Source organism: Lepisma saccharinum, chromosome 2, assembly GCF_977018435.1.
Source record: "Lepisma saccharinum chromosome 2, izLepSacc3.1, whole genome shotgun sequence".
Classification (NCBI taxonomy): domain Eukaryota; kingdom Metazoa; phylum Arthropoda; class Insecta; order Zygentoma; family Lepismatidae; genus Lepisma; species Lepisma saccharinum.
The window spans coordinates 78606595-78625120 of record NC_139230.1 but is presented as its reverse complement, the minus strand read 5'-3'; the positions used below and the strand labels follow the sequence as shown (position 1 = coordinate 78625120).

Sequence of the window (18526 nt, the reverse complement as noted above, 5' to 3'; positions counted from 1 at the left end):
TTTAACTGTAGGTCCAGTCCCGATTAGCCTTACTGTGCATAAAGTAGACTTGAAACACCAAATCAATCAATCAATCAATCAATCAAACTATTTTCATCTTCGCACTTAATCGACTTGCGCCATTGCCAAACCTTTCCGTTAGAAGAGTCCACCCCTATTGTATCCCTAAAGAATTTCTTTCGTCATCTGGTTACATCTGGTTACATTGGAGCGCAATAGGATGGCTATTCAAACATTATTTTCAACGAAGGTAAGAATTTCTCGTGTAAATCGATAACAAAAATGTGTTTAGCAAACCTTTAAGATTATGTAGAAAGTCATAAGTTTCCGAAAATTACATTCCCCTGAACCTAAGAATTAATATATTAAAGCGCAACCGCAGGGTATCTCACACGGGCTAAATATAGTATGTTTATGCACAAAGAGCACTAAACGTGACCTAATTTGGTCGTCCCTAGCTGCCATGGGTCTATAATACAAAAATTTAGATTTTGACACTACGCCTTTATGTTTCCTCTTGTTGCGACTTGCGAGTATGTATAATTCAACGGCGGAAGTAGGAATCGGAGAATCTCCCCAAATTACAAAGAAAAAGTATATTAAGTGAGTAAGCGCATACGAATAGGAATATACACTTATCTGTGCTTGAACAGTCTTGTTCATTGCCAACACATTGGTTCTTACAAGAATGTCTTTCTGGAATTACAATTATTTTCGTCACATATTTTGTCCACAAATTTTAAAATAACAATACGATTAGAACACTCGGGTTTACACGTCATTTTCTTCAATAAAAAAGTACGCCGAGTTTTTAATTTCCTGCAGTAAAGGACAGTTTTCCTAGGTTAATATATATTTTGAAAAAATATGTATACTCCGTCCCAGCTAGCTGGGGAGCAGGCAAACGATAACAGATCTCTGCGCAAGTTGTGACGCGAGACGGCTCCACCAATGAACACGTGAGAGGAACGGAATTCCGTGGAGTGGGGGAAAGGGACTGCCTTCCCATCAGCGTCTACTGCTTCACTGTGGCCAATAGATTTGCCTCGTTTCTCTGACTCCAAGCGCGGCTTTGCTCCACAGTTAGCTGGGACAGGGTATATTTATCCTACGTTTACGTTGCTTTTCTCCGAAACTCCGAGAATACATAGTTAATTTAGTATTCTCTTCTCTTGCACCACTTTTGGATAATCGCGACAATGAAGATGAATGACGATTAGCAGTGTGGCACTACCTCCATTACTACCACCATCAACAATGTAATGATAGAATCACTACAAGATCCTTTTTTTCTATTTGTTTCGTGTATGTTCCATGTTATTTTTTTTAGTGACAGCTATACTTATTTCTTGTGGAGTTCCAATGTAAACTGCTGTAGCGCTGGCCTACGTGACGTTGAAACCCAGCTTGCAGAAGGCGGTTACTTTCAAATACTTGTTCCTTCAAGCCTGAGAGGGTGGAAAATTCCAGTTTTCTGTCTGTTTTTGAATCGCCTATATAAAGGGACCCGACTAGAAAGCGGGGTTGGCATTCTTACGTTTTTTGGGCAAGAGGGGAGACCTTTGGAATGTTCTTTCGGTGCCGGTAGAGTGGCTGGGCTAGTCATATGGCTAGCGGTCACGGATCAACCATTTGCTTTCACCGAAATTCATAGAAAAGTCCACGCATTTTTCTTGATTCGTTTGGTGACAAGCCAACGCTTAGTTTTCGGTGGACATTTGTTAATATTCTTAGAGGAACATCGTATCCGAGGGAAAAAAGGGACACGATTCATTTCAAGTATATGTCTATCCGTCGGTGAATAGGCAAGTAACTTGTTGCGCGAAATTATTAGATTAAATTTGTCGATTCGACACTGTAAAGGGGCCGGTTTTTATTTAATCTGGGATTAAAGGAACAGTGACAGGGTGGAAAAGGAATCATGACAGTTTTGTTTTTATATAATTTCAAGATCAGCGCATTATTAGTTGTTGTATTTTCAATCAAGTTTAGTCTATTTTTGCGAGGCAATTTTCATTATAAACAAGAAGGGGAGGGAATTAGAGAAACATGTCATGTAGCCTATGCTAGTGAGTGACAAGCTACATACATTTTTGAACTAGTACTGCTGGTCTAGGCCAGTGTAGAACCTCTCTTATATATATATTACAGTGTTTCAATTAAAGAGGATTATGTCATTTCTTATGTGGGGGTTATTTCTTATGTAATTCTTTGTATATATTTCATCCACGAAATAAATAAGTCTTTTTATATATTTTTAAACTGAATGTCTGGGTATCATTGAGATAAAAGAACTGAGTTTTTCCCTAATATCCATGGTAAAAAAATATGGTAGTTATTCTTTAATTCGATTGAACCACATTGTTAGTTTTTTAAAAATGTTTATGCTAATTATTTACTTGGGGAAGTAACGAAGACAAGTAACAGCCAAGGCTGGTTCTTCTCTCCAGAAGAGCAAGTAAAGCATTACAACAAAAACAACCAGCACTGTTTAAGTATCACCAGAGCAGGGCCGGATTAATCTATGGGCAACTGGGGCAATTGCCCAGGGGCCCCACCAAAAGGAAGAAGCTGTGAAGGGTCTCCACCAAAAAAATCTTTTATCCAGCTGGAAGGCAAGAAAAGTGTGTCTACTATAAGTGTTAAGCCTTTGGGAATTTTCTTGAAGAAAGTGGTGTTACTACAATTTCCACAATGAACCTGTCGGTAATTGTCCAGTAGATGGATCATGCATATGTAGTAACATATTTACTCTTAATTGTAAATAATATCATTTATAATAAATTATGTACGTAAGTACAGTCTACGGCTCAGTTCTCTGTTTCCGTCTGAACCCCTTTAGTATTTACTATATATGTATTGTAGTTACGGTGTTCACTCTTCATAATATACTGTAGACAATTTTCGTCCTGTAACTTTATTTTACTGTGCTATTCTCCCTGCAAACCTTTCTGCGATATGATCGATTGTGAATGTCTACTGATTCTAAAATCAGGTCTACCATTTCAACTGCTGAAAATTGGGTGTTAACATATTGAGCTAATAAAGCTCCTGGTAAAAAATAAAAAAAAAATGGGAGGAGGATTATTCTTGGTGGCCCAGGCTCCACCGCGTCTGTCTGTCACAAGGACCTCTATATACAAAAAATTGCCAGGTAAGATTATATCAGTGGCCCAGGCTCCACTTTGTCAAATGACCACGTCAAGGTCACGATTTATATTTCACAATTTTGATTGAGCAGAGGGGGTTCTCTCACTGCACCAACCGCCGCCAACCCTATGATAATCGTTTGAGTATCTTGAGTTTCTGTTTTAAGTCTACTTTATATACAGATAGACTAATCGGGACTGGATCTATATTTATAGCGGGATTGAACTAACTATTAGGCGTCCTCCGGATACCCAACTAGGGACATTTTAAATTACAAGGGTCACCTTTACCATTATGCTATAGGGGATGCAAAATATATCTGAAACTAAGAAGATATTTTGAATGGAATGTAGAACGTAGGAGGCACCGTTCACATTGAAGGGGAAGATGCCAGGAAATTGTCCCTCCACTTTCCTAACCTGTACATCTCTAATTTGATTCTCAGCGAAGGCAAGAATTTTATCCAATATTTTATATCACTTTTGTTATTGTTAATGAAGAATTCGAAGTAATAATTTGTCTTTAAATCTCAAGTTAGAAAGTCAGCAAAAATTATGTTTTTATACTAAATTTTACATTAATTGAAGATTTGCAAAGAAACAGTAAACCTTTTTGTTGGTTAATTGATTTAGTGTTTCAAGTCCACTTTATGCACAGTAAGGCTAAGCGGGACTGGACCTACAGTTTAAAGTTGAATCCGAACCACTATGTGCCTCCACCGGGTATCGAACCTTGAACCCCTTGATTACAAGGCGACGACGCCACCACTGCACCATCGGGAGGCCAGTGTAAACCTTTTCGTAATCGTTCCACTCCAAAAACAGATGTTTCTATAAGAGCCACATCAAGTTTGTTTGGAAGTAGTGCTGTTCTATGACACACACACACACACACACACACACACACACATATATATATATATATATATCTCCTCAACAGGTCCTATAGACCAGCAATGTCAAACTCAATTCGTGAGTAGGGCCCATTAACGATAATGTCAAAACTATCCGGGCCACACATCTAGAACCCCAACACCTTAAAATCCAGAACTAAGTGGTTCGACCCAATGGGGCCGAGGGGGGGGATTCCAGTGATTATTATTGCAGCATCTATATGTAAATTATATAGACCTCCCCCCATATTTTTTCATGGTTATAGTATTTTACATGTTACTTTCGAGTATAAATTGGTTACAATTGTAATTGTTTGTTTGCAATTATACTTTCGTTTCGCACAGATTTCACTGTTTTATTTAACAAGCTTCTCAAAAGTCTGCAATAAATTTTTTGTTAGCATGAAACTCTTAATGCAGACAACAAATGTTTTGTCAGTCATTCTTGATCATTCGGCTGTTTCATTAATCTTCATTATGGAAAACAACTTTTCACCAAGGCAAGTGCAACCAAAATTAATAAAATTTCTACAGCAAAATAGCTTATTCGAGGATACTGCTATGGGAGATACCTATAAGAAAAATCAAGGATAGCCCACCTATACGAGTTGCACTGCAATTAAATAAGTTCCATTCGAAGTCAGGACTTGCACATGCATCATCAAAAGAAAAGGGAGCAGAGCAGAACAAGATTATTGCCCTTCGCACCCTCTGAAGTCTTGAAACCTGTTTCCAACTTCATCACGTAGTATTTTTATTGTGGACAAATATTCCTGTCATTCCTGGTATTCCTGAGAAGTTGGGAAGGACAAATTATAACTTTATTAAAAAGTTTTAACATAACGGAAGATTGTAACTTTGCAAAATGGCTTCCACTTCCTTCAAAATATCAACTCTTGTGTCACGGGGAGGAATCATTCAAGTAGTTTTACTGTCATATCGAGATAAGAATCGCATCCACGAATGAAGGGAGCTAACCGAGCTAGCTCACAGACGTCCGTAATTTCGCATATTGTGAGCGAAAAAGCAACAACACGAACAATTTTCGCTTTCAATTGTTCATTGACTAAGTCATAAAACCTCTCCTCAACTGTATTTCTGATTTTTTTTATTAGCGTTGCTTCTCTGCCACGTTTGCCTAATGGCGACGATGAGGATGAGTAATGATATGATGAAATTGATGAAGGGACACATACAAAGAAAACCCATGCTTAGGCCAGGATTCGAACCCGCAACCTCCGGTGTCGCAACGGGTTGTGCTAACCACTCCGCCACAGATTATTTCAAATTTATTTCGTGATAAAGAAATACTTCTGAATGAATTTACTTTATCAGCGTACACAATTTCTACGCTTTTCAGTATTCACTTCACAACAAAAGTAAGCATTTCACTTGAAAAATCTACATTCCTCTTCTATAGTCCTTTTCTTACTCCAACGAAGTTTGGGCAGCGATATGGTTCTCTGAAACTTTTACAGAAACTGGCTTTTCTTCCAGGTAAATCCTTGAAAATCAAGAAACAGACTCATAGGCGACAGAAAGTATGCACGCTGCCCTCCCCCAGGTGACAAGATATTTTCGTACTTCAGAAGTAACCTGTCAATCAGCTTGCTTAGTTGACACAACACCTAGTCTATAATGGAATGTATACCTGTGTAGGGAAAATTGGTCAATGTGTTGAAGTTTGGATGAGTCTGGTCTTGTATCAAGAGAAAAGAGAAAACGGGATAACTACAAATGTATAGATAATTTCAAGCATGAAGTGTTAAGTGGGGCCAAGGCGGGCCGCATTAACGGATGCTGGGGCCCACATGCGGCCCGTGGGCCGCGAGCTTGACTGGCCGAAATATCAGGAGAAAAGTTGTTACCCTTCATCCACGAGACTCGAACCTGCGCGCGTCCCGTAGCTGGAGCACAATGCATGAAGCCTTAGACCGTACGGTCACGATGCAGAACAGCATCTAATGGCGAAAAAGTGGGGAACACCTGAAGATGAGTTTTTGTTTCCTAATTTTGATTTGACAAAGGGGGCTCTCTCACAGCACTAAGCGCCGTCAACCCTATGCCGGTCGTTTGAGTATCTTGAGTTTGAGTTTCTGTAAGTGTACTTTATGTATAGATAGGCTAATCGGGACTGGACCTACATTTATAGTGGGATTGAACTATTGGGCGTCCACCAGGTACCAAACTCGGGACCTTTTGACATTATGAGGGTCATCTTTACCATTACGCTATAGGGGAGGCAAAATATATCCGAAACTAAGAAGACATTTTGAATGGACATGTAGAATGTAGGAGGCAGGGTTCGCGCTGAAGATGAAGAAGACAGGGAATTCTACCTCCCCTTTCCTAACCTGTACATCTCTAATGTAATTCTCAACCAAGCCAAGAGTCTTGTCCTGCTACATTTTATGTCGCTTTTGTTATTGTTAATGAAGAATTCAAATTAATAATTTGTCTTTAAATCTCAAGTAAGCAAGTCAGCCAAAATTATGTTTTTATACTAAATTTTAGATTAATTGATGATTTACAAAGAAACAGTAGACCTTTTCATGATCCTTCCATTCTAAAAACAAATGTTTTGTAAGAGTCACATCAAGTTTATGCTTGGAAATAGCGATGTTCTAGGAACCACACACACACACACATATATGTAAGCAACAACAATAGTAGGCTATTGTAATTTGGAGAGGATGTGATTTGTGAGCGGAACAAGCATGGGAATTTAACGAAGTTCCTTTGCGAATTATGTGTGTGTATGTGTGTACACGTATTTTCTATCTGCACCGTTGACTCACAAAGTACTACATGTGAGGTAAAACTATCGAAACGTAACAAGAGGAAGCGCTACCACCCTCCCCGCCATTTCTACATTTTATTCAAATCGAACACGAGGCACGTATCTAGATATATATTTCGGAGGGGCGTCCTAACGTAATGTCTCAAAATAATAATATTTATAATGTTAAATTAAAATAAGTATAATTATATTAAATTAATTAATATATTTTTATTACATGAATAGGTAAGAAGGCGGTATAGCAACAGTGATACAGTATAACATCACGTATTCATTATCTAGCTTACGTGGAGTTAAGGTCGGCAAAATTTGTAAAAAATAGAAACTGCCCTGGCAAGGAAATTAATGTCAAATAGATAAAGAATATAATATTTATTGAGTATGAAAAAATAATGTTAGATCCAGTTGACGAAAGTAAAATTCCTGGTAATACTTTGCATGTTATTATAAGTAGTAATAATTCTTGCATAAATCTTCTTTGGTACTTTGTTAAGTCGTATTGCTTTCCAATATTTTTGCGGAAATAAACAATTTGTGATTAAACAACAACCTTATTTTCATTACTTAATTGAAGTTATTTTATGATCTCATTATTTTCATTATTTAATTTTTGTACTTGGTAAGTCTTTCGGGGGGAGGTTGGGACACCTGGACCCCCTAAATACGTCCTTCGCGGTAGGGGTCGAGATAAAGTTACTGTGTCACTGGTTCCAATTCACGGTAAATATGCTCTGCTTCTCTACACTCAAACATACACAAACTCATGGCCTTCCTGCTTTCTTGCCTGGGAAAGAGGCAATAAATCAAGCTGTGACCGCTAAGGGACCTTCTGACGAGGGGACGGAACCCAGCTGTGCAGAGGATTCAAACACCCGCGCGAACTAGCCCTCACCGTCAGCCTGAGGCAATTCGAACAGAGAAATCAAATGGCCAAGTGGCGAACTATGATGAATGAAATTCGGCTGAAGCGGCCGTATCTTTCGCCATCGATAATACATGACATTTTTAAACAATCATTTTGGGCTGTGCAAGTGACTTTTGAAAGAAAAGCCCTCCCTAGCTTAGTCGTAAAAGGATTGAGCATTACGTTAGTATGCATCATAATGGCCATTTTCGTTGGTGCTACCCACAAATCGTATAACCATTCTGTGCTTATTTATGTATTTCCTTATGGGAAATTGAAAAAAAAATAATGGAATTTGTGCACATTTATCGAACTGAAATTGCATAAATGTGTCATGTACTCAAAGTTTCATAAAGTAAGTTCACATCCACTGCGTCTTTTCCGGCAAATTTTTGTCCTGAAACGTTATATTCAACAAAATGCAAAAAAGCCCATGTTAAATTTAAGCAATTTCCACGGCGACCTTGGCCAAACTCCACCTCCCTCTTAAGTTTCCACCTTGATCTACGGGGACTGGACCGCCCCGGATTGCATGTTCACGTAAAGCGGGGTTGCTGTGCAATGTGTATGAATAGTCTATAGAGACTATGCGTGAGATCTTATGTGTGTGGAGGGATAGTGTCCGAATTGAGTACTCTGGTCCCGTTGTTATTAGTGATTTTTGTAGTTTGTAAAGCATGGTTGGTTGAAGGCCAGCGCTCTCGCTTCTGGAAGGGTTCAATGGGATACTGTTGGCCCAGAGGGGGGAAAATCCCTGTTACTTTGCCAGTTCCCTTTTCTGAGAATAATCCATGCTGGTTAGCGAATTGGCATCGCTGTAAGATTTTACCGCCGTTGTAAAATGAAGAGTTCCCTGTCCAAGGTTTGGTTTGGAAGCTACTACACGTCACCGATCACCTCCAGGCGCTGGTCGGCGAAGAATTTAACCGATGAAGCCTGGTGGTGGGTTTAAAGGAAAGGAACCCATCCCCATGTACTTTCGTTTTCTCCCGCGGTCGTTATTTGAGAGTGAAACATCAGTCACATTTGCTAATAGATTATTTTCTGTATTTAGTCTGGGCTTCAGAGATAGCCTAGCTAGCCTAGAATATACGCTACTGTTAAAAACAGTATATAAGTAGTGCATGCATCAGGAATGCTACTTGCCAGAATTTTGTTTTCTATCAAGAAGAAATCTCAAACTTCGCTGATGTTCGACAGGTTTCTTCTTTTGATTTCAGTTGACACTAACTAACAGAGTTCAGTTATCAATTTCTGTTGCTGTAATGCAAGATGCATCGTCTTCATATTTCTCCAAGAAATTAGTAGCAGATCCCACTAACTGTTTGTCGGTGTGTTCCGTTAGGGCTGGAAAATGTGAAACTTCTTTGATATGTTTCATACTCTATTGCTTACTTGATTTACTATAATATCCAAAGCACGGTAGAAAATCTTTACGTCAAAACAATTCAATGAGTCTAAAAATCCAACGCATTTGAGGACTGAAAGTGGTAAACGTTGTAAGTGCCAAAAGCGAAAGTGCTGGGAAATAGCACGTCAGTCCATAAGAACGTGCACGCTAGTGACCCCTTTACACGCCCTTTGAACCACTTAGAGAGCTACCAGCCACATTTCACGTTTACCACATTATAAAGCATGACACATTTCACAGTTTAACGTGGAAAACGGTGTTTGAATTATTGTGGCACTTACCTCGTTTACCAATTTTAGTCTTCATTTTCATGCCTGTCGTCTATCTTCGGCGACGAAATCAATGACTTGAACTATTCAGCTAATGAAGATTTTATTTTAATCTGGTAATCCACTTTCTACTTTTGTAGTGCATTTTCTGTCTGCAGTTCTAGAGGCATAAAAATACAATATATTTGATCGAAAATATATTTTAACGCCGGCAGAAAAATTTTGTGAACTATCGGTCTTTCATTTATCAATCTCACTGCGCCCCCTGCACCGCAAGGGTGGTGTCGAATGCATGCCGAGGGTTCCGGACTCCGATCCCCCACTAGTTACGCCTATGCTTGTGGCATACAGCAACCCTAATTTATTATCGATTTGCACGAGAAACCCTTCACTTCACTATGATTAATATAGCGTCTAATTAGCACCGCACACCGCTTTGTGCTTCAATGCAAAGCTTAGGACAACCTAAGAAACGAACGAAATTCTCCATTGGAAAAGTTTCTGACATCAGCGCCATCCAGTTGTCTATTTACAAGGTCTCTGTCCTCCAGACAACTGACTGTTCATAACTTCAGATTTTACCACCGTGTGGCGCCACTTTAGATTATGTTTGTTTGGAAGTTTGACTACGCGTTCGTTTCAAAGATTTCAGTATCTAATATTTCTGAAATTTCGATTTTTTCCAGTGCTTTAAACATGATACTCTCACAAACTTATGAGTACACGAAAATAATTCGTCTGTGCTTTGAAGAAGTTATTGCGGTGCTTGCTAAAATGTTTTATTTTCGTGTGCGTGCCTGTGCAAGTGTATACATTCTGTAACCAGTGGCATTTTTAAACTTGGAAACGCAAATTCTGCAATATTTCCCTGCATATCTAGATTAAAATTTATTTTTAATATTTATTTGCCCAAGAGGTTTGGTAGGGCCATGGCCTCGTATTGCCTTCCGATGTCGAACAAAAGGAATGAACCATCAGTTCGAAGATTGAAGTTGATCTACCGACGACGGAGGAAAAAAAATAAATTTTAATGCAAATTTGTTGGAAAATACTAATTATTAAAAGGTACGATTTGAAAATTCGCAACTGGCATTGCGTGAGAATACTGTGTTCAAAGTAAATACGTTGAACTATTTCCCTAGACAAGCTCCTGCTCAATTTTTAAAATTACGGCTCTTATATAAATAACTGAAATAATATGAATTATGTGTTGAATAATTCAAGGACACAAGCCTACAACTTAAATATATACCAGTAGTTAAACATTATTTCTCCTTTTCGCAGTTTTCAAATAAAAGTAAATATTTTCCTGTGATTACAGATTTTATTAGAGATTTAAAAATTGTTAAGATTTCAGACTATTTTTTTTTTAGTGCAAATGGCAATTCTGTTTCACCTTACACAAAAGATATGGAGTAGTCTGTTTTGTACCTCTTTGGTAGCTCCTAGTCCAAAGATTGCTATAGCTGCTTAACACAAGTGGGCTGCACCAGGTAGATTAGTTCTTTTTACAGTTTTTTTTAAATTTAATTTGTTAATCATAAGCGAGAGGAGAGAAATAATTGTTTATGTTGTTATTGTGTATATTTATAGTTTATAGCTTAATTATTTTGTGCATAAAACCATTTGTGGCCGCGGTGGCTCAGTCGGTAACGCGTCTGACTACCATGCTCAAGGTCCCGGGTTCGATCCCCGGCCGGTTCAAATCCGGGAACTTTTCTAACGGTGAAAGCGGCCCCGGCGCCCACCCAGCGTCGAATAACATGGGTACCTGGGGGAAACCCTGGGGGGTAAAGGCGGTTAGGGGCGTGATGCTGATCACATCACCCCCACTCACGACCGGATCAAGAAAGTGTGGGGCGTTACCCCCACACCCCCTATACGCCTTCATGGCGTGGTGCTATGCACAGGGGAACACTTTACTTTACTTTACCATTTGTGGCAAAATGTAAATGTCAATGAGGAATGCCTAAGAGTTCATATAACACTGTTGGTAATATTTCTTCTTATTATACATTTCGAAAATGTGCTTTTCATGGTTTATTTTTACTTTGGTGAACTTCTGCTTTTAAAATATTTGTAACAACTCCATTATGTTTTTCAGGCTGAGGCATAAGATTAACTGAAATGTTGAGCGTTCACCCGATCAGAATAACATCCACAATAAATTCGTCTACCATCAATTTTTTTGCACGTTTTTCACTTGTTTTCTCGAGGATGTTATAATTATTACAAATTTTCGGGATGTGTACAGTTTTTTTTTCTATTTCTGTATTCTTGTGATATGGGAATTGAAACAGGTCCAATGGGATTATGAATGTCGGCAGTGAAGGGTGAAAATTTCAGGTTCTTTTTATGTAATGTTGTGGAGCAGCTCAACTTTCAATTTCTGGATGTCAATCTTCGGCCCAAGTTACATATGTTTAATTGCGATTCCATCATGGTCTGCATGCATTTCTTACATGGTTCACTTTCGGTTTTTGTCTGTTTGGTAATGGTTCTGAATATTTGATGATTTTTTCAAAATTTCACAGTAGAAAATCAAGGTATTGCAGAATTATAGAAATGATTGTTACACACCAGTCCATAACGAAGACAACAGTAAACAAATGACTGGTGGCGAAACAAGTAGTATGTGAGAGTGTAGGGAAGTGAAAGAACATTTTCAAGCAAGCACACAGTAATAATCGGTAAAAGTTTACTATCCGTCGGACACCTATAACTTCTGAGTTCCGTCAATTTTTGACATTCGTACTTACCTATCTGCTTCGCGGAACATTCCGTGAACATCCCAGAATCGGTGCAAAATTTAAACAAAAAAATTTTTTTTGACTCAAATTTCCCACCGATTCCGGGCTCCGCCCCTGGGGTAATTGACCTACTGCCCCCAACCACTAACGGGGCCCCGCCTCCGCTCCAGCTCCCCGGCTTTTTCTAGAGACTCCCTGTTAAAGGCATGTTAGAAATTGGCCGGAGTCACCTGCTCCCAAAAGAGGCGCAAACTTTTAAATTTGAAGCAATCTGTTTCCAGGATACGGAAAACTTACCTGAATTTCACACAAAACACCTACCCGATGTTAGACAATACTACAGGAACTTATTACGGTAAGTAGTTTCTTCTGTAGAAATGAAGAAATCTGTCCGACGGATAGTAAACAAGTACCAAATAATGCTGAAACTCTGTAAGTGTGTGTTATCAGATGGCCCAAGTTCCATGTGTTTAATTGCGATTACTTCAGATTCTGTATGGTTTTACATGGTTCATTTTCTGTGTGTGCTTGAGAATGTTTTTTCACTTCCATACACTCCCAGATAATACTTTTCTTGCCTCCAGCCATTTGTTTACTGTAGTCTTGGTTATGGACTGGAGTGTAACAATCATTTCTATAATTCTGAAATACCTTGTCTACCTCCTATGAAACTGAAAAAGTCATTAATGATTCGGAACTGTTACCATAAAAAAATAATGCAGACCATGATGGAATCGTAATTACACATATAGAACTTGGGCCGTCTGCTAACACACTCAAAATTTCAGCGATTATGTACTGTGTGTTTGCTTGAATGTTTTTTCACTTCCGGACACTCCCACATAATTATTTTCTTGCCACCAGCAATTTGGGTACCAGTTAGATATAGTGAAAACACATTTAACTTATTTATTTCCGAATTATTTACATTTGTACTTACCTTATATGCATAGCGGAACATTTTTCAAGTTGAGATTTTTTTTTTTCACTGAAAAAAGTGTAATTTTTCACATTACAAGTATTTATTGGTCGTTGCTAATTCGCTTTCGTTACACACAATATGGCGGGCAAATCTTGACTCACGTTGTCTATCGTCAGCTCATATGCAGTGTTTCCAAACTTATGAACCGAAAAATGCCACACAAACTATTCACAAAAGATTTTTAAGCGAAAATTGATCCACAAACCATTCATAGAAGGTTAGGTTAGGTTCAGTTAGGTTAGGCAAACATAGAAAATTAAATTGGGAAAAATAACGCTCATACATCATCTTGTAAAACTACCGCGTGGTTGCTACACTAACACTTATTCACGGAAAAATTGTTTTTTAGGCTAGAATTGATCCACAAACCATTCACGGAAGGTTAGGTTAGGCAAACAGAAAATTTGAAGAAATGTGTTTTCACTATATCTAACTGTTACCTTACCACAATTTGTTTACTGTCGTCTTCTTTATGGGCTGCCATGTAGCAATAATTTCTATAATTATGCAATACCTCGTCTATCTCCTATGAAACTGAAAAGAATCATTAACGATGCGGAACTGTTACCGTATGAAAGCTTGCATACCATGATGAAATCACAATTCCACATATGCAACTTGGGTCGTCTGCTAACACACACTTAAGAATTTCAGCAATTATTTACTGTGTGTTTGCATCAGAATGTTTTTCCACTTCCGCACACTCCCACGTAATTCTTTTCTTGCCACCAGCAATTTATTTACTGTCTTCTTCTCTATGGGCTGCTATGTAGCAATCATTTCTATAATTCGGCAATGTTTCGTTCTTCCCTTAGGATACTCTGAAACAATCATTAAACATTCCGTAACGTGGCCCTAGTTCCATGTGTTTAATTGCGATTTTGTCATGCTTCACATGTATTTTTTGCATGGTTTTACTGTACATTTTGCTTGGGCCAGTACAGAAAACCCCTTTGTACCATCACATCACCTAGATGGCAGCATCAGTCCATAACTAAGACTACAATAAACAAATGGCTTGTGGCAAGGAAACTATTATGTAGGAGTGTGTGGAAGTGAAAGAACATTCTCAAGCAAACACACAGAAAATAATGGCTAAAACACTTGAGTGTGTCTTAACACAAAATGGCCCTAATTGCTTTTATAGTAAGATTATGCAGATCAGGTTTAGGGCTGTTCATGGTAGTGATTCAGAATGTTTAATGATTTTTCAAAGTTTCACAGTAGTAACACGAAGTATTGCAGAATTATAGAAATGGCTGTTACACAGCAGTCCATAACAAAGACAACAGTAATCCAATGGCTGGTGGCAAGAAAAATATTATGTGGGAGTGTAGGGAAGTGAAATAAACATTCTCAAGTAAGCACACAGTAAATAATCACTGATACTCTTAAATATGTGTTCTCAGATGACCCACGTTCCATGTGTTTAATTGCGATTTCTTCATGGTCTGCATGCATTTTTTACATGGTTCATTTTATATGTTTTTTTGAGAATTTTTCTTTACTTCCATACACTTCCAGATAATACTTTTCTTGCCTCCAGCCATTTGTTTAGTGTCATCTTAGTTATGGAGTGCTGTGTAACAATCATTTCTATAATTCTGCAATACCCCATCTATCTACTATGAAACTGAAAAATCATTAAAGATTTGGAACTGTTACCATAAAGAAGCATGCAGACCATGATGGAATTCCAATTACACATATGGAACTTGGGCCATCTGTTAACACATACTTAAGAGATTTCAGCGATTATTTACTGTGTGTTTGCTTAAGAATGTTGTTTCACTTCAGTAGACTCCCACATAATACTTTTATTACCACCAGCCATTTGTTTACTTTCGTCTTATTTATGCTCTGCTGTATAACAATCATTTCTATAATTCTGCAATACCTCGAAGAAACTGAAGAAAATCATTAAGGATTCGGAACTGTTACCGTATGAAAGCTTGCATACCATGATAGAATTACAATTACACATATGGAACTTGGGCTGTCTGCTAACACATGCTTAAGAATTTCTGCGATTAGTTACTGTGTGTTTGCTTGAGAATATTTTTTTCACTTCCGCACACTCCCACGTAATTCTTTTCTTGCCACCAGCAAATTTTTACTGTCGTCTTCTTTATGGGCTGCTATGTAGCAATCATTTCTATAATTCTGCAATGTTTCTTTCTTCCCCTAGGATACCCTGAAAAAAAATCATTGAACATTCCGTAACATGGCCCTAGTTCCATGTGTTTAATTGCGATTTTTTACTGTATATTTTGCTTGGGCCAGTACAGAAAATCCCTTTGTACCATCACGTCACCTAGATGGCAGCATTGGTTCATAACTAAGACGACAGTAAACCAATGGCTTGTGTTAAGAAAACTAGGTAAAAGTTCGGTATATCGGAGACACATTAAAATCGGATATTTCGTGTTTCGCATGGTTCGTACTTACCTATTGTGTAATACGGAACATAGTTCAAGGTGCCATTATGTTTTTTACACGAAAACAAACACAATTTTTCACATTTACAGTAATTTTTTTATTCCTTTCTTATCTTCCGTGACACACAATATGGCAGGCACGTTTTGACTCACGTTGTGCTAATGCAGTGTCTCCAACCTTCTTCACCGAAAAATACCAATTAAGGTGTTCGTCACGTGTGCAAATTGTACATTATGCACAGGTAGCTGACGGATAGCCCCACGAACCATTTCCGATAACATTACGTTAGGTTTGGTTTGGTTAGGCAAGCATAATGAAAAAAGGAGGGTTGGAAACACTGACAGGGGATTGTGTCAGGAAACGTACGCAGCATGCAGTTCACGTAGGCGAAGCAAATGAAAGCAATCGCAATTGTGCGTCGGTGAGATATTTCTCTTGAAAACTACATGATTTCCCGGTCAAATATATTCCACGATGAAAGAAAACACCTTGACGAATGTTGGAAACCTTGTAGAAACTCATTTCCATAAGTGGTTTCTAATGTAGAATTGAAGAAATGTGTCTCCGATATACCAAACTTTTACCGAAAACTATTATGTGGGAGTGTGTGGAAGTGAAAAAAGATTCTCAAGCAATATGTGTTAGTATGCAGCCCAAGTTCCATATGTTTAATTTTGATTCCATCATGGTCTGCATCTTTTTTAGTGTAACAGTTCCGAATCTTTAGTGGGGGCCTCCCCGATGGCGCAGTGGTAGCGTCGTCGCCTTGTAATCAAGGGATCCCGGGTTCTATACCCGGTGGAGGCACAAGTGGTTCAGATCCCACTTTAAACTGTAGGTCCAGTCCCAATTAGCCTTACTGTGCATAAAGTGGACTTAAAACAACAAATCAACCAACCAACCGAATCTTTAGTGATTTTTTTAGTTTCATAGGAGATAGACAAGGTATTGCAGAATTATTGAAATGATTGTTACACACAGTCCATAACTAAGAGAACACTAAACAAATGGCTGGTGGCAAGACAAGTATAATGTGGGAGTGTAGGGAAGTGAGAAAACATTCTGAAGCCAGTCCAGTACACAGTACATATTTGTTGAAACACTTGAGTATGTGTTATCGGGCAGACCAAGTTCCATGTGTTTAATTGCGATTTCTTAATGGTCTGAATGCATTTTTTACATGGTTCATTTTCTGTGTTCCTTTGAGAATGTTTCTTCACTTACATACACTCCCACATAATACTTTTCTTGCCTCCAGCCATTTGTTTACTGTCATCTTAGTTATGAACTGCAGTGCAACAATAATTTCTATAATTCAGCAATATCTTGTCGATCTCCAATGAAACTGAAAAAAGATAATTAAACATTCAGCACTGTTACTGTAAAAATTCATGCGGACCATGGTGAAATTGCAATTAAGCATATGGATCTTGGGCCGTTTGCTAGCACATACTTAAGAATTTCAGTGATTATTTACTGTGTGTTTGCTTGAGAAAGTTTTGCCACCAGCCATTTGTTCACTGTCATCTTAGTTATGGACTGCTGTGTAACAATCATTTTTATAGTTCTGCAATACGTAGTCTTTCTCCTGTGAATGTTTAAATCATTAAACATTTGGAACTGTTACCATGTCTTAAACCTGACCTGCCTAATCATACTATGAAAGCATTTACTGTGTGATTAAAAATTATAGGTACTTGAGTTTGAACTCAAATTAAAAATTAACCAGTAGACCTTCATTAATTCGGGTTACATCAGAATTTTGCTTATTCAATTTTGCTTTAATCTATAGTAACTAATTTTTTTCGAGCATGCTTTGTTGTTTATATCGTTCTGAGAACATAAAAATTGCCAAGTCTTTTTTTTTAGTTTTGCAAATGATCGCTCTCTTTGAAATTCTGTAATGAACGGGTTGTCCAATCATTATGAAATTCTAGTAGGGTGCAGGCAGAAAGGTTGTAAACACAATTTTTAATTTTCAGGTATTCAAAATTTATCAAATAACTGTTTTTAGCAATCTTGTGAAACAATATTTTGTTGTTATTGTCGAGTCTTACAAATACAATATGTACATGTAACATAACATCAATCTTCACCAGAGTATTCCAAATTTAGTGAAATGAATTAGTCCTGGAGCACACACGAATAAGGCAAAATATGAAAAAATCTGCCCCTTAATTATAACACAATTCTTATTATTGCAGTCAGATGTGTAACAGGCACTCTGTTGTTTCTCCTTACAGGTGATAGTTGTAAATTCTTTCAGTGCTCTTCAGGCATCTGTATTCCAGCTTTGTATTGGGTTTAGGTGAACACTATGTTGCCATTCGTCACCAGACACCCCATACCAGTAGGTTAATCCGGTCGGAGCACCACATCACTATCGTGTAGGACCACCTTTTGCCGCAATGACATCCGCAACCATTCGAGGAAGGCTTTCCACCAATTTGTGATACGTGTCGACGGGAATCTTGCCCCATTCCTCTTGCAAAGCGGCAAACAGGTCAGTGGTGTTTTTTGGATGGCATGGCCTGCCTCTCAAGCGGCGCTCCAACTTGTCCCAAAGGTGTTAAATGGGGTTGATATCTGGACTTTGGGCTGGCCAATCAAGTTTTTGCACACCCATGTCCTCGAACTACGTGTTGATAATGCCTGCCGTATGACATGGAGCATTGTCGTGCTGAAACAGGTATGGGCCAATACCGAATTGTTCCCACAATGTCGGTAGCGCAGAACTTTTTGGTACGCATCGGCATTCATGTTTCCCTGAACTAAAACAAGAGGACCAAGACCATACCACGAGAAGCAGGACCACACCATGATGCCACCTCTGCCGAATTTTACTGTTGGTATGATACAGTCCTGTAAGCAGCGTTCACCGGGCATATGCCACACCCACACACGTCCATCGGACCGCCACATCTGGTAG

At 38.5% G+C, this 18526-nt stretch overlaps 1 protein-coding gene across 1 annotated transcript in view; it reads left to right on the top strand.

Annotated features, from left to right (window-relative positions):
* The first annotated feature begins 10096 nt into the window (after window positions 1–10096).
* Window positions 10097–18526, top strand: part of LOC145982671 (INO80 complex subunit D-like) — a 39604-nt gene continuing 31174 nt past the window's right edge. The window contains exon 1 of the mRNA XM_083116044.1: window positions 10097–10491. The gene's annotated coding sequence lies outside the window, so the exon portion shown is untranslated. The remainder of the gene's footprint in view (window positions 10492–18526) is intronic.